Source organism: Papio anubis, chromosome 8 (assembly GCF_008728515.1).
Source record: "Papio anubis isolate 15944 chromosome 8, Panubis1.0, whole genome shotgun sequence".
NCBI lineage: Eukaryota > Metazoa > Chordata > Mammalia > Primates > Cercopithecidae > Papio > Papio anubis.
In genome coordinates, this window is record NC_044983.1 from 4,069,316 (window position 1) to 4,084,639 (window position 15,324).

At 38.2% G+C, this 15,324-nt stretch overlaps 1 protein-coding gene and 1 long non-coding RNA gene across 3 annotated transcripts in view; both read right to left on the reverse strand.

The window, feature by feature from the left end:
• CSMD1 (CUB and Sushi multiple domains 1) overlaps positions 1 to 15,324 on the reverse strand; it is a 2,034,404-nt gene that overhangs the window by 1,210,816 nt on the left and 808,264 nt on the right. The window lies entirely within an intron of this gene.
• On the reverse strand, positions 12,676 to 15,303 carry LOC103880973. The gene is made up of 2 exons (XR_642312.4): positions 14,783 to 15,303; positions 12,676 to 13,216 (listed from the first exon to the last, which is right to left on the reverse strand). It is a non-coding gene; the product is annotated as an uncharacterized LOC103880973 (long non-coding RNA).

Genomic DNA, 15,324 nt, shown 5'->3' on the forward strand with positions numbered 1-15,324 from the left:
TGCAGAATCACTCCTGCTACCTTCTTGTACACAGAAAGTTTCAAGTGCAGTCCAAATTTATGGGGGTGGAAAAGAGACTCTATGTCTTGTTGGGAAGCCCGACAGAGCCACATCCACCCAACAAGTGGATATACGCTATATAGCTTATATATAATCTTATATACATTAGGCAGATTAGATTGCAAACAACGACAACAGAATTCGATAGCAAGGGTTCATCTTATCTGTATTGTTTGCTGACTTCAACCTTTTACATTGAAAATAAAGTATACAACAATTTACACTCTTAAGCCCCTTATTCTCGTTTTGCCCTTTTCTCTTATTTACCATGATTTTTACCTTAGAAGCTTTCCTTTGCTTTTTGATTATTTTGTCATCCTGGCACCTTCTTACCTCCTCACTCACTATTGGTTTTGTACCTTCACTGTGACATGTCAATCACCATTTTGATCCCTACTAGTGTACCCCATTTAGGTAGGAGCAGTCCCCGCTAGCAGAAAGGACATGGGAGTAAGAAGTTCTAATCCTGCACCTGCCAGCACTGGCCATATGAAAGGCAAGATAGCTCACTGGTCGCCATGGAACTCACCTTAGTAAAACGGAAACATGGCACTAACTGTTAGAATTCCGTCTTATCTAACATAGTGTTAATCTAATATCTGGATGTCTTTGGTATGAGACTTCACAAATCCAGCCAACCAAAATAACAACAATTATGATATTTAAAAGCCCATGATACTAAATTCTGAACTTGTAATTACTGTGCATTGGTATATTTACTTCTAAATTTTCAAGTTGCCAAAATTGCCCTACTCTATTAATTAAGCCGGGGATGATGCAGTGATAAGGGCCTGCCACATCCATATCCACTATGATGGGACAAAAGCAAAAAAGTCCAGCTGAAAACTAATGCAAAAAAACAGAGAGTCTCCAAATATGAAAATAGAATAGATCTCCTGAACATTCGAACACATGACTGACCAGTTAATTTCAAGTGCTGGGAAACAGCCATCTATTTTGGTATATTTGCTTAAAAAGTAAATGAGAAAGCACTGAATAGTAAATAGACATCCCGTATGGCACTGATGATTTGTATTTCGTATTTATTGTCTATAGCCATACCACCCTGAGCATGCCCAGTCTCGTCTGAATTTGGTATTCATTGTAAAACAGTAATGATTTGTCACACACACACACACACACATATATATATATATGTTTGTGACATATATATATATATCTCGTGGCTACACAGAAACGCAGTGATTCAGTTTATTTATTTATTTATTTATTTATTTATTTTTGAATGCTTAAACTATAAGGCAGGGTCTCCAGTCTTTAGGCTTCCCTGGGCCGCACGGGAAAAAGAATTTGCCTTGGGTCACACAGAAAATACACTAACGATAACTGATGAGCTTTTAAAAATCACCAAAAATACCTCATAATAGTTTAAGAAAGTTTATGAATTTGCGTTTGGCCACATGCAAAGCCGTCCTGGGCCACAGGATGGACGAGCTTGCTACAAGGCTTAAAATTCATTTATATATACATTCCATTGCCGGTAAGAAAAGTTACAGATGATCAGAATAATGTTGACTCAATTCATTTATCCTTTTTCCAATATAATCTCCCCTCAGAAATTCTAAACATAAAACAAAATAAACAAAAACTCTTATCTTGCCACTGAAATATTTTGCATTAGCTATATAGGTGACTGATTAGTAAATGCAATGTACATTCATACAAATAAAATGAATTTGCCTTTAGCCTAGTTGATTATAACATGATTTCACAGTGATAATCACAAAGGCAGGACAAATATTTAGTGTTTTACTAGGTGATTCTCTTTGTGTGTGTGATGGGTGTGTGTAATGTTTATATTTGTAAGTACACAGAAACTCATACACACCCGTTTGTGTGTATATACATATATGTATACACACATATATTTACACACACATCCATACCTAAATTAGACATTTAAACCTGCTTGAATAGTATTTCAATTCTAAAACTTAAACACACCAAAAATAAAAAATTTTAAAAAAAAGACAGAACTAAGACAACAACACAGCACCAACAAAATAGACCTTTGGTTTCCTGATTAGGTTCTGCATTTCAATCTCAGTTTACTTTAAACTTATTATAGATAAGAAAAAAAGGAATATATCTAGATTACTGTTTGCATTATTTGTTCAAAAGAGCATAGAGTTCTAAGCTTGCCCTAGGTTTGAGTAAATTTATTCTTGTAATCCCCCATGTACCTTGCACATGCCTTACCCAAAGTATATTATGTTTTAAAACTTATTGAAGAGATCAGTAAATGCTGAACCTCCCCAGTCCACTTATATAATGAAATAATAAAATGTGGGTTAAAACATTGCTTTAATAATCAAATAAGATAACATGTCACATTATTAGCGAAATGTTGGACAGGCTACATATGCTCAATCAATATTTGCTCCTTTCAAACATAACGATGTATGATCACAGAAAAGAATTTAGTATTCTACTCTGAGGGAATTTTATGGATAAAAGTTTTTATCATATATGCTCGTTTTCCAGGAGTGAGCCCTAAAGATAGATTCACAAATTGTGAATGCCCCATTAATTTGAAGCTTTAAGTTAGAAATGAAAAGAACAGCTATATAAATAACAGAACGTCATTTTTTTTTCTCACTAGTGATGCAGTCTCATAGTTAAATTAAGTGAACAGCATACAGTCAAGTTAAAACATGCAATTATAATCGTCATTCTAATTACTGAAATAGAAATTAATAGCATCAAACTCAGAGTCCAGAACTGTATGTTTGAATGGGAACATGTAATTGAAGACAGTGGATAGAATCTCAATTAGCAAATGAAGGTAATGACCAGCAAAGAAAGGGGCAAGGAAAGTAAGAATCAAAGTCTTTCAATTAAAGAGTAATTACATGGGATGAGTAAAAACTGTGCCTGATTGTGTTATACGCACAGACACCATTGCCAGATGTCACACTCATATCACAGCCACATACTGTATACAGAGATCATCTTTATGCAGTAATTTTATTTTATTACAAAGTTAATTGTTAATGCATAAGTGCAGTATAGCCCTGGGATGAATTTAGGGGAAAAAAATGAGTATATAGAGTTTGGAAAATGGAGAACATCATCTCTAAGAAAATTTGTGATAAATTGAAAATTTAATTTTCTAAAAAAAATATTTACACTAGAAAATCAGCAATTAAATATATTTAAAATAATTTATTCATGTCTGATGATTACCACTGAAGTAATCTAAATGGCAACTTGTTCTTTCAATAAGGAAACTGATGTAAAAGTAACTCCATAAACTATATTGTGGGTCTCAGCTTCTCCATCATTTTTAGCCCCTCAGTGACATGTTCTTCAACTGGAGGTGAAAACATTTTGCTTTTTCTCTTCTCTCATACAAAGACATTACTGGTTTATTTGTAACATGGTAAGTGAGAGACAGACATTCCTTTAAGTTCAAAATTATGAAGGAAGTAAAATTCCATTTTTTAAATGATTCTGTGAACTTGATAAGCACAATTTTACTTTTCCTTACCAATACTCAACAAAAAAGTAATTTTGTTGTGAGCGGAGAAATGTAAAACTATCAGATGATGAAAAAATAATTTAAGATATCATTTTAAAAGATTACTGAAGCAGTATGAGCCATTTGTTGATGAAAGCTTTTGTTTCAGCATCACTGGAATATTTCTGGAGGTACTTACTAAATGTCTCCCCTCCTGGATTGCCAATCTGCAACGTAATGCACTCAGTGAGTGTTTTAGTTGGGGCATAATGGACAGCTTGGCCACAGCTTGGGGCAGCTACCACATGATAGTCCGGGAAACCTATAAACCGCTCCTGAGAACACGTAAGTAAAATACTCAAAGCCTCCGACAGTGAGGCACACACAACAAGGGTAGAGTTAACGTTTGCTGATAATGATGACAAATTCTGTTGTTACCTACCCTGCAATAATTAGCTACTTTCCCTCTGAAAACTACCTTTTAGGAATGTTAACTATAATTTCTAAACATTCATTAAAATATATAAACGCATACCTATGAAAGAAACAGCAATGGAAATGCCATATTATATTAAATCGATGTCAGTGGGAGCCTAAGAGTATAATCGTAAGCAGAGATAATATACTCATTTTGCATTCAGCATGGCCAATATGCTCACTTATAATCTATGTGCTATTCAGGAATCAATGGCCAAGGTTAACTCCTAAACATTACTTTTAGCCCAGTCATGAGTCATCAGCACTGGAACCGTGTTCCCTGAAAACTAGCTCTTTCCAATTCTAATAATCTGGAGCATATTAGGATGAGCAGGGGGAGGAAAAATCACAGGGGGCACAGCCTATTGGGTCGGGTTTCCTAATCATCCTTAAAACATAGCATGGCATCACTGTTAACACTACAGGCTGTTATTTTTTTCTTGTAAATGAGTTGAACTTCCTTATAGATGTGTATGTTCCTTGCAGCACTATTCACAATATCAAAGGCATGAAATCAACCTCAATGGCCACCAGTGGCAGACTGGATAAAGAAAATGTGACATGTATACACCATGGAATACTATGCAGCCATAAAAAGGACAAGATTACGTCCTTTGCAGGAAGATGGATGGAGCTGGAGGCCATTATGTTTAGAAAACTAACACAGGAAAAAAAAATCAAATGTTCTCACTTATAAGTAGGAGCTAAAGGAAGACAGATGGACACAAAGAGGGAAACCGCAGACACCAGAAGGCACGAGGAGGGAGGGGATCATGAAAAATAACTAATGGGTACTGGGCTTAATACCTGGATGATGAAATAATCTGTACCACAAACCCCTATGACACAGGTTTACCTATATAAGAAATATGCATATGTACCCCTGAATCTAAAATATCCCAGCACTTTGGGAGGCCGAGGTGGGCGGATCACCTGAGGTCAGGAGTTCAAGACCAGCCTGCCCAACATGGTGAAACCCCATCTCTACTAAAAGTACAAAAATTAGCTGGGCATGGTGGCAGGTGCGTGTAGTCCCAGCTACTTGGGAGGCTGAGGCAGGAGAACAACTTGAGCTTGGGAGGCAGAGGTTGCAGTGAGCCAAGATTGTACCACTGCACTCTGGCCTGTGCAACTGAGTGAGACTTTGTCTCAAAATAAAAAAAAAAGCAAACCAAAAAAACCCAAAAAGAAACACAAAAATGAGTACAGGCTGGGAACCTGCTTTCTTGCCTTTGAAACCTGGCCCTAACCCTTGCAATTGGTCACGATCTTGGGCAAATCATTTAATCTTTGTTTTAGGCTCCCTGTCTTAAAAAGGGCTCACAATACTTTTGTTACAGGTTTACTATGAAGATTAAATTGGACAGGGCTTTTAAAATACTCAGAATGGTACCCCTAAGCAATAAACATCAAAGTGTGAACTTGAAAAATAATCATTTTAAAAATAGCACATACTATAGAGTCTCAATACACATCCATTTAGGGAATCCAAAAACACTCCTTTCGCTAATACAAGTTGGCATACACAGAAACACACACTAATTTTTTAACTTACAAATGGATCAACAGTCTCCTACCTACCTAGTAAATGTGCTGATTTATGAAATTGCAGCACGTTGTTTAAATTGCTAATGTAAAAAGTGACACACATTTTAACATAAATAGTCACGTAAGTGCCCAATGAATGTCTAGTTTGAAAACGTGTACTTAAATCTATTTGTCAGATGGACTCATGTCTTTGAATAGCTATCATTTTGAGATAAAATAGCCCCTACCAGTGGAAGTGTATAAAATGAGTGGCAGGCCCAGTGCTAGAGTCAGAACGTGCCCTGAATAAGCATGCAATGAACAGACGACTGTTCCTGCAGGCCTGAGTACTCAGATAACGGCTTTCCTGTTAGTAAACTGTTACTACATCGAGTTCATTTCCCTGCAATACTTTTAGTTTAAGGTCTTCGGTGGAATACAAAAATCATTCTTAACAAGTCCGTATCTATTCTGATATGATTTGACAAATACAAATCCCTAGGTACATGGTGCCTGGGTGGACCTGGATTCTGCAGGTGTGGAAGACACAGCTGTTAGAGGAAGCATCCTCTTTGACGGGGCCATGCCAGGCTGTCACCAACGCTTTGGCATCCAGAGGCCACTGGAGCATCTGAGAAGCAGTCAAGGTGCCCTGAATGTTCGAGGACATTCTGGAACACTGGAAGCTCAAGATTGCTGAGCTGTGTTGCCATACTCACTACAGCAGAGAGGAAAGTGCAAAATTACAAGAGAGGGAGGCCTGTGTTCAAGGTTGGGGGCAGTCGGTTTTCCATCTGGGATTCCTCAGGGCCCAGCCACGGGCTGATTCCTATCTGTGTGTTGAATGCAGCACCTCTGCTCACCACAAGACAGTCCAGTCCCTGACACACTGAGAGCAAGTTTGCAGAGCCCAGGTTTCCACCTTGTAAAAGAAGATGCTAATAAGAAAAAAAAAAGTAAGATGGAATTGAATTACTTATTTTGAAAACTGGTTACTTCCCAGCATCATATGAATATAAAAGACGAAACAATAGGAAGAGTCTCAGCATTGCTAATGCCAAACCAGCCCCTCTCTCAATCTTCCAGGGGCTAAGAGGCTATTATTTGTTGTATGGCTCTATTCAGCACAATCAGTACATTTGTTTTGTATTAAGAGTAAATATTTTTTTCAGTGGGGCACGGTGGCTCACACCTGTAATCCCAGCACTTTGGGAAGCCGAGGCGGGTGAATCACTTGAGGTCAGGAGTTCAAGACTAGCCTAGCCAACATGGTGACACTCCGTCTCTACTAAAAATACAAAAAAAAAAAAAAAAATCAGCCAGACATGGTGATGAGTGCCTGTAGTCCCAGCTACTCAGGAGGCTGAGGCAGGAGAATCACTTGAACCCAGGAGGCCAAGGTTGCAGTGAGCAGAGATCCCGCCACTGTACTCTAGCCTGGGTGACAGAGCAAGACTCAGTCTCAAAAAAAAAAAAAAAAAAAAGAATAAGTATTTTTCCTCCTTTGTAGAACAGTTTTAATACACATATAAAGGTTTGCTGAAATTGAAAAAAAAATTATCTCTAAGGTTCCTTAAAATTCTGAAGAATTCCATGAAGTCTCTACTCTGTTAAAACATATTGATTTACTGACTTGTAGTATTAAAAATAAATTGCTTTAAAACATTCTGGGATATTATTGGAATCTGTTCAGACAAAAATTAATACTGTACTTTAACATGTTCTTATGGCAGAGACTTAAAATGACTTTTAAGGAATACTGATGCTCTTCCGGTCATACCAAAGGACAACCCACCAGGCTGCAATAGTTTTAACTGACACATGTAAGCATTAAGCAGCATTCGGGCTGGGCACAGTGGCCGATACCTGCAATCTCAGCACTTTGGGAGGTCAAGGCAGGCGGATCACCTGAGGTCAGGAAGAGACCAGCCTGACCAACATGGGGAAACCCTGTCGCTACTAAAAATACAAAAAACTAGCCTGGGTGGTGGCACATGCTTGTAATCCCAGCTACTTGAGAGGCTGAGGCAGGAGCTTGGACCCAGGAGGTGGAGGCTGCAGTGAGCAGGGATTGCATCACTGAACTCCAGCCTGGGCAACAAGAGTGAAACTCCATCTTTAAAAAAAAAAAAACAAAACATTCAGGAAGCTTATTCTAGTTAGTGTAAATTAAGGAACCATAATTGAACACTCAGAGAAATATATTTCACTCTCACCAAATAGGAAAATAGGCAGGCATTATTACTATTATTATTTTCCAAAATCACAGTTTCAGATGACTTGCTGACGCTCTTTCATAGACAGTTGTACACTTTTACTCTCTCAGGCCATGGCAGCACTGGGACAATGTTATGTATTTCTTGTTAACTAAATGCAAAATGTCCCTATTACAAGTGGTAGATACTACCATAGGTATTTTTCATTCCCCTACATTCATCTCCTAAAAAGCCAAAAGATTCTTTTAAATAAGCCATAGACAGTATAAACTTCTTCCTAGTCATAGGTGATTTAAAACGAATAGAAATGTGACTGCTGGCAGGATGCACAACATGTAATTAAAAACACAGGTTTTCAGGTACTGCCACATACATCCTAACATATTTAAATTGCACATCATTCTTCTAATGATGATTTTGGCAGGAAAGAAAAATTTTCAAATGATGTACAATTTGACTCTGATGACCCAGAAAACAGAGAGCACTTTTGGAGGTCACGCTTGCCCTAGATGGCTGCCAATGCCCCACCATTCTCAAATCACTCACGTGGTTTTCTGGACCAAATGAAAGAGAATGCAAACTGAGGCGCCTTCATTCATTCTGCATAGTAGCAAACGATATAGGAACTATTTGTATATTGCCTCAGATTATTTTGGCAGATAGAAGTTCTGAAATCAAGCCTGAGAAACTATTTTGGAAAAGGGTCCATCAACCATTGTTAAGCCTGGTCACAAAAGATGACTTGCAAATAGTTTATTTGAGCCTGCCTTTCTGAACTCAGGCACAATGAGGTAGACACTTTGAACTGATGTGTCCTACAGTCCACTGCAAGTTTAAGATTCTATCAGTAAGATTCCTGCCTTTTGTCTATCGGAAAAATGAAAACTCTTATAAAACAGTCTAGTCTTTTAACCTTTATAAAAAAGAGGAAGGGTAAATAAAAATAAACAATTTTCAAGTAATGTCTAAAAAGGAAAAATACACAGATTTTTAGTAGGAAAGAAGATAAAGAAACTCCAGGATGAATATTATGGGGGAAGATGGGAAACGGGAGGGATATTAAAAAAAACATGCAATGTTCCTGCATTTGTTATTGGGTCTGTGGATCTGTCTGATGAAACACATGGGGGTCGGCATGATGGCTGGGTTTCTGCCTCCATAGTTTACTCACATATTAGAGCCCTGTGTTGCGGGGAGCCAGACCTATGTTGGACTGCGATGTCAACAGAAATACACTGCTATTGGGCAAAGCCACTGAGAGTCCAGGTTTATTTGTTATAAGAGGGAATGTTAAGTATTTAGTAAGGAAAATTCATGAGACTCAAGTTTTGATTTACTAGAACCTGCCCTGTAAACCAAATTTGTGAGTCACCTATGAGGTCACAGAAGGTGCACACAAAGCACATAAGTGCCCAGCTCTGCAGACTCGGGTGTTTATGCCCCAGTCCCCATAACAGATCTAAGCCCACCTTTGCCCGTATGTAGACAAACACTTCCTATCTCTTTACTCAAGAAGATATGTTGACTAACTCAAGGTGAAGCCTGGTGCCAACTGTGTTTACTAGGAATAATAATAAATAATATTAAATAACCCATGTTGCTTCTAACTTTACCTGAATGTTTACCTTTCTTATTAGAAAATAAGAAAAAACAGTAGTCCAGCAAAGTATGTTTGCAGAAAAGAAAATCACAATATTTCCACTAGAGAGAGAGAGAGAGCTAATAATTGTATAAATATATATTTAAGATGAATCAACATTATGGTTACCATCAGTTATCCCTCCAACATGTTGATATACGCATACTATGTTAGTTGATTAGTTTTTGAAAAATGGCAAAGACCCCTTGCAGAGACCCTTCTACTGATGTTCTAAACCATTATTATGGAATGCATTTTAATGGAATAAGTATTGAGAATTAATTTTTCATTTGTACTCTAATACTTTTTACATTAGAAATCATGATAAATTACAAAGATTAAACCGGCACATAAAGGAAAATTTTATCTTGTTGCCATATATTAAGGTAAAGTGGATTCAGAGAGCACAGTTTTTTAAAATATTAACATTTTTTGTGGTACATAACACATAGCCTTGAATTAGTTCTAAGCCATTGAAATCCTATACACTTTTGCAATTTTTTTTTTCCCTAAAAAGCAGAAAGCATAGTAGAGTGCTTAAAAGCAGACTCTGGGGCTGGTCCAGCTTTATTTACATCTAAGTTCTATCACTAAATTTAGGGGCCAGTTAACTTCTCATAGCCTCAGTTTCCTCACCAATGAAGCAGCCATTACTTGATAGAATGGTTATGATATTTAATGAGTTAACACTCATTAGTGTGAATTGCTTAGGATAATCAGAGCCTAACACTATTAGAGTATTTGGTAAGTTAAGCAAATAAAATAATACAATCAGGAATACAAATTAAAATTTTACATGGAGATATAAACTTTTTTTTTTCTTTTTAACTGAAAGAGACTCTGATAATCTATTCCCACGTTTATAATGATGTGGAACAGAAGCTCAAAGGGGTTAAAGAATAACATTAATTAGTGTTTTAATGAGACTGAAAGCTTTGGCTACATAACTGGAGAGATTTTTCATTATGAATTAACGAACATTTTATAGAAAACCATCGGAAATCAAATTAATGGATATAACTAATTAAACAATACTCTGCAGCCATTAAAAAAATAAGAGCATGTCCTCTGTGGGGACATGGACGGAGCTGGGGGCCATTATCCTTTGCAAACTAATGCAGGAACAGAAAACTAAATACCACATGTTCTGATTTACAAGAGGGAGCTAAATGATGAGAACACATGGGTACACAGAGGTGAACGACACACACTGGGGCCAACTAGAGAGTGAAGGGTGGAGAATGGAAGAGGATCAGGACAAATGGATACTAGACTAGTTCTTGAGTGATGAAGTAATCTCTGTAACAAAACCCGATGACAGCAGTTTACCTACACAACAAACCTACACATGTACCCCTGAAGTTAAAATAAAAGTTAAAAAAAAATTGAACAAGATAGAACTAAAAGCATTGTGCTGACTCCTCTGCAAGATACCAGTGAAGTGGAGGTCACTAAAACATCTGTCTTGTCTGAACTACAACTGAAAATGCTTGTACTTCATCCATGAGTCACTGTTGTTCAGCTGTTTAAGCTTTCTATGTTGAAAGAAAACTACAAGGTAAATTGAAAGAAAATGAAAAGCCAGATGAAAAATTCATCAGATTGATTTCAGTTCCGCGTGCTTTTACCAAATATATACTCTCCTTCCACTGAAAAAAGGGAAGATCATTACAAAAAAAAAAAAAAAAAATGGTGGTTCAGCTGGTCTTGTGGTTAAGGTTGAGTTGACTTCATGTTCTATCAAATGATTTAAAATGTGAATCAGCAAAATCAACAGTCAGTTTCCAGACCTCAGCAACATCAAAACTTGACAACAATTCAAAGATGAGCAAAGAAAGGGAGCATTAGCACAATTCAGCTCCCTTAAACCATCTGCACCCACAGGCAAAACACCCAGAGAGGAACACGTCCCTAAGGATTTGACTTGAAATGTGCAAGCTTCCTGCTGTTTCCAATTCTCTTGCAACACAAGTATTTGTACTTTCATCTCAATAGCCATTACAAAGAAATGCAAAACCAAAAAAGTGGGAAGGAAAAGGATCATCTGCATTTCAAATATGACGCGGCTTTACTCCAATGCACCAATAGGCACATTACAAAGGCTCAACAGGTGGCTTTAAAAGTCATAGTTAAAACAGCAAAGATGACTGAATGTTAACAAAATGTAGTTATTATTATAAATTAGATGACTGTCTGGATAATAATTTTAACAGTTTCATAAAGTATGCAATTACATTGTCGCACCAAGCTTCAGGAGGAGCTATCATCAGCAGTTCTCGGATGTCTTAGAGACTCTTTCTCTTGCTGTCTTTGCTAAGTTGTGCCTGGAATGTCAAGAGGCCACCATCAGAATTATACCTTCCTCTGCGTGGCTCTCGGTGAATCTCAGTAGCGCTGCTGTTCAGCACCACATAAACTGAACCCCGTTTGAGACAATACGCCCTGACCTTTTAGCAAGAGGGGTTTTTATCTGCATCGGCACCAGCTAGTGAGCATTTCACTCTTCATCAGCTTTGCCCTGTAATGAGTACAGTTTGGGCCACAGCAGAGGGAATATTTGCTCAGGGATCAGAGTGAGAAAAACCTTAAGTCTGCATTTAAATCTTAAATCTGTATTGCTCACCAACATGTTGGGTATAAGGAATTGTGTATGCATTTGCACTTTAGTGACTTTTATCATTTGTGTTTTCAAGGATTTCTGTTTCTTTCAGGCTCAAACATGATCTACTCACTCAATACTTGTGGTAAACGCTATGAAGCCCAAGAACTCTTAAGTTCCCATATTCTGCCCTTCTAGGAACTTGATTCCGTAAGTCACACCTTTAAGGACATACTCACTTTACCTGAGAGTATTATCTGTATGTGCTGCTGCCCCTCCTGTTTTTGTAACATTTGAGTGTTTTGCAAACCAAATGCAATCACATCTTTGGAACTCAGGAACTGATCTTGGAATATCTTAAGTTAATGTCATTATGTATTTATCTTATGTGAAATACATATTTTGAGTAGTGACATGTGCCTTAAATTACCTTGAATTCTCTGAGCATTCAGGAAAGACATTTGTAAAAGATGAGTTGCCCAGGACCATGCACTTTGCCTCAGCTCTCTGAAGTCAGAAGCAGTGCTGAAAGCAAAGGTGTAGCTGCCACAAATGTAGAATCTTAACAACAGGGTGTTGTGAAAATGTGTTGCATCCCACATGTATAAAAATACCATGCCCATAGTGAAAACCGTGCTTTCAAAGAATGTCCTCCAATAAAAAAATACTCAATACATACTGGCAGTTTAAATGTACTGAGTATCAAAATGAATATTCCTGGGCTTCCAAGTCTGTTTGCTTGTCTGTTCGCACCCCGGGTACCCCTGCCAGGTCAAGTTTCCCCTGGATGGAATGATGGACGTTAAGGAAGGTGACGATGGCTTCAGTCTTGCTGATATTACCCAAGGACTGGCTGAAGAGGTCTGAGTCACAGGAGGCTGTGGGAAAACAGATGAAAGAGGCAGAGGATGAGGGTCCCATGGAGCCCTCTGAAGAGTCAATGAGTGTGCTGTCAAGGGAGGCCCAGTGTTGAGTGTTTACCCAAACACGGCAAACCACAGCTCAACAAAGATAAAAATCGGCATTTCAAGGCGCAGGAACCGCATCTCCACAGGACAATGTTTAACAAGTGAGCGTGGCTGGCAAGTTATGGAACTGGACTGAGATGACATTGAAGGATGCTATGGCCAGAAGAGCGGGAAACCAGAATACAGTTCAGCCATGTTTCCCATTCATTCTTCAGCAGCAAGAAGCCTCAGCAGAACTGGCTACATCCACTAAGGAAAGGGGCAGGAGAAAGTACAATGTTTAATGGCAGGAGGTGGGACTGCAGGTAATTTCAATTCTTTCCAAAGTAAATGTTCTATGATTACTATATGTTTATATTTAAGGCATGATGTTAAAGTTATACTAACTTTCACATACAAAAAAATATATTATCAATTTGAATCTACTGTAAATGTTATGGTAGCCAAAAGAGAATGTAGAATAAGAATGACCAAGTAAAACAATTAAAATATTGCCTTATCCAGTTTGTACATGTCATACCTGACACTACCAAATTTCTTTCGTCCAACAATCAACATTGCTGCTTTTAATACCAAATGAGGAGTGAATGCAGAAATTATAATAAAGGAATAATATAAAATGTTCCCAAGTCATTCCTATAAGATGGGTTTTAGAAGCTTCAGGGGAAAACCACAGACCTAATTTGCCATGTTGATATTGCTTATGTTGGCATCAGTCATGAAACAATGGACACTCCAAATCACTTGTAAAATATCTAATAATAAATGGTGACAAAGGCCTGCATTAGAAGTGCGCCGTGTCACTTTTCTAATGGATAGTGATTATCATGTAAATACCGCCAGGAAGCATCTCAACACCACTTTTTATTATAATGTTGGCAACAGCGAATAAAAAGTCCGCCATTTTCTTTTGTTTACCCTTTGGCATTAATTTGCTAACAAAGTAGTCATAAATCTCCCACATTTTCTTGCAAGGAAAATAAAAACGTGATAAAATAGGAAAAAGGATCATACAACACAAAGCCATTTGCCAAAGTTCTTCAAATGATGCTTAACAGATTTTATTATTCAAATACACATATTTTCTTTAACACATAAATCATTCACAAGCTTCATGAGACTCTTTGGTCACTATGAGTTCTGCAAAGAAAAAAACAGAAGTTTGTTTCAGGAGCTCCCATTGTATTATACCCACGTGCATTGGTCAGCCACGTAATTAGAACTCTTCGCTCTAAATTAATGGGAGACCACAGTAGAAGAGGTGATTGGTCCCTGGGTAAAAATGAATATGAGAATGGACTATCTAGCTTTCTTTCATCTGGGAATTTTCCATCTCTTCACATTGTAACTTTTTTCACTATTTACAATGTTAAAATTAGAAAGTAGTTTTCAGGTACTAAGCCTAGAATTCTGTCCATGAAATTGGACATAGAAACCAGATGAAACATTTTAAAGGAAAAATTTAACTTCGATGACAGTTCTTTCCTGAACATGTGCATACCTCTGACTTGTCAATGGAAAATCAACTAAAACCCTGGGTGTATACATTCTATTTCAGGCAGATTTTTAAATTTATTTTTAAGAGACAGGGTCTCACTCTTTCACCCAGGCAGTTGTGCAATCATACTACTAATAGACAGAAAAAGGAAACTCTATAGAATAGGATGAGTTTACAAATTATCTTAACAAATTAGATCTTCTATAACATTTTTAAAAATTATAAAATCTGTTTTACCCACTGATGGAAGGCTGTGTCATGATTTTAAAAGGACGAGTGTGGCAGTAAAAACTTCACATGATCCTAGTGAGTCTCACCTTCTGGTGTTCACATCTCTATAATCCCTGCTCTGGACTGTGAGAAAGACCCGTGATGTGCGTCTGACCCACAGGATATGGCAGCGATGAGGGGTGTCACGGTCACGGCTGTGTGACATTAGATAAGGCTGCATCTTGCCTGGATGGAGTCACCGATTCTCCTTGTGGGCCTGAGGAAGCAGGCGCTGTGTTGAAGAATTCTATGTAGGGAGAAATTGTGGAAACGGCCCCCAGATAGCACAACGCCGGGGCTCTCCGTGCTCATGCCCAGAGGTCATGGATTCTGCCGACAACCTGAGTGAGCTTGCACGCAGAGTCCTCCCGTCAAGCCTCTAGTTGGAGGCGGCCGTGGAACCCAGGCCTTGATCACAGCACGCGAGACTTGAGGCAGAGAACCCAGCACAGCCCCGCTCCACGAAAACTATGAGATAATAGAGGCCAGGCCGGACGCGGTGGCTCACGCCTGTAATTCCAGCACTTTGGGAGGCCGAGGCGGGCGGATCACCTGAGGTGCGGAGATCGAGACCGGCCTGGCCAACATG